General features: G+C 51.0%; 1 pseudogene across 1 annotated transcript in view; it reads left to right on the top strand.

Annotated features, from left to right (window-relative positions):
* The window catches only part of LOC310770895 (transcription initiation factor TFIID subunit 4-like), a 20,434-nt pseudogene extending 18,564 nt beyond the window's left edge, over positions 1 to 1,870 (top strand). Inside the window, exons 11-16 of the transcript in view lie at positions 198 to 367; positions 557 to 687; positions 1,051 to 1,176; positions 1,296 to 1,340; positions 1,452 to 1,565; positions 1,703 to 1,870. The product of the transcript in view is annotated as a transcription initiation factor TFIID subunit 4-like (transcript). The remainder of the gene's footprint in view (positions 1 to 197; positions 368 to 556; positions 688 to 1,050; positions 1,177 to 1,295; positions 1,341 to 1,451; positions 1,566 to 1,702) is intronic.
* The last annotated feature ends 332 nt before the right edge of the window (positions 1,871 to 2,202 follow it).

Genomic DNA, 2,202 nt, shown 5'->3' with positions numbered 1-2,202 from the left:
TGGGGGTCATTTTGTCCTGCGACCCAGTTTCGCTCCTGGATCAGGACCGTAGTAGACGAATGGCACTTATTTGTGTATTTATATGGTTCATGTCTGACCCCATGACCTTTAGACTCATTTCTGACATCTATCATATGACCACCTCTGATGCTTTATATTGCAATACTGATCAGCTGATCAGCTTTTCTTTGATCCAGGGATGATGATGACATCAACGATGTGGCCTCCGCGGCAGGAGTCAACTTGTCAGAGGAGAGCGCTCGTATCCTAGCAACCAACTCTGAGCTTATCGGCACGGTGACCCGATCCTGTAAGGACGAGGCCTTCCTCTCCACCTCCTTTCTCACCCGAACAGCTCTGGAGATTGGTGAGATACACACACACACACACACACACACACACACACAAACCAGACTGATACATACAGTAGAGTGAAACAGGATGTGAGATCACGTTATCATTCAGGATGTTGTTGTTGTTGTTACCAGGCTAACGCACACGTAGTTGTTTGGGAACGCACACCCTGTCACAGCCTCTCTGACTCTTATTGTGACAGGCAGGAAGTTTGGTGTCGGCGAGTTGGGCCCAGACGTGATCAACTTCATTTCCCACGCGACACAGCAGCGGCTCCAGAACCTACTGGAGAAAGTCTCTGAAGCAGCGCAGCAGAAAAACACCACGGTAAAGGTGAGACAGAACCGTTTGAGTTCTGAGTTGAGTGTGATATGTACCCACTGTCCACCCTTTTTGTTTGGACATGAAAACCTATGGGAAGCGACCGCATGGTGGAAAAAAAGCAGACACTCTAAAAAGCCTGAAATAGCCAAAATAGGGCTGGAAAATGGATGTCTGCTCTTGAGTTTTCACATAACGACTGTTGTGACAGGAACTGCCGGTGATTTTTCTCAGCTGGAAAAATGTGTCTAAAATGATGAAATTGCTTCACATAATGGTCCAGTGTGAGGGCAGAGGGCAACACAAGTCTTTTTCCTATCCTGCTGTATCTCTCCGTTCTTGCTTACGCCCTCCATCCATCCATCCCTCCTTCAGGAGGACGAGAGGTACGAGCAGGTCAGTGATGTGCGGGTCCAACTCAAATTCTTTGAGCAGCTGGACCAGATGGAGAAGCAAAGAAAGGAAGAGCAGGAGAGGGAGATCCTCATGAAGGCTGCCAAGGTAACAAACACTGAAGAAACTCACCACCCATGACCCATCCATAAACTGAACATGTTGTTGCTGCCATCTAGTGCCCATCTTGATTCTTGTTTTAAAATATGTCGCCTGTGTTACTGCAGTCTCGGTCACGGCAAGAGGACCCGGAGCAACTTCGACTCAAAGAGGTGAGCGTCATGCAAACGAAAGCATGGGCAGCTGTGACTGCTTTGTTCACTCCTAACCTGTGAGCGAGTGAGGTTCACTCCTAACCTGTGTGTTTTTGCCATGTTTTCCAGATGCAGGAGCTGGCTCAGATCAGGCAGAGAGAAGCCAACCTAACGGCGCTGGCAGCCATCGGCCCGAGGAAAAAACGGAAAACGGACTCTCCCGTTAGCGGTGCCAGCGCAGAGGTGCTGACCATGTTAACCATTTCCCACAGACAAGTGGTGCTATTTTTGAACCGGTTGCATTTTGCAAAGAAACAAAGATGATAGTGTGTGTTTTTCTTTCTCTTGCTGTCTTCCCCTCCTCCTCCTCCCCCCCTCAGGGCTCGGGGTCTGGCTCCTCCCAGCCCGGAGGCTCCAGTGGAGGGGGCTCCAGGCAGTTTCTGCGTCAGCGTATCACCAAGGTCAACCTCAGGGACCTGCTCTTCTGCCTGGAGAACGAGAAGGGGACCAGTCACTCGCACCTGCTGTATAAAGGCTTCCTCAAATAGCACGTTGCTGGTTATAGCAAATAACCAGCTCCGCTCAATGGCGTCGAGGAAGGAGAGCTGACCGTCGACTCAGGCCCTTTCCGCTGATACTTTGACGACTCACCGCTGAATGACGAGAGACCTCTGTCTAAGGGGAGGGAGATAGCTGGAGCAGCGGAGAGGTATCAGCTCTAAAGCGGGAGGGAGATAGCTGGAGCAGCGGAGAGGTATCGGCTCTCAAGCAGCACAGGCCGTTTGCATTTTTAACGGAGTGGAAAGTGAGACTGGGCCCTGCTGTCAGCGTGCCTCCCCTCCCACGACCACGCCTCTCCTCACACACTGACCACGCCTCT

The sequence above is a fragment of the Poromitra crassiceps genome, assembly GCF_964638095.1.
Source record: "Poromitra crassiceps genome assembly, contig: HAP1_SCAFFOLD_256, whole genome shotgun sequence".
NCBI classification, from domain to species: Eukaryota; Metazoa; Chordata; class Actinopteri; order Beryciformes; family Melamphaidae; genus Poromitra; species Poromitra crassiceps.
Note: the sequence above shows the minus strand (reverse complement) of the source record. Positions and strands in the feature narration are given on the sequence as shown.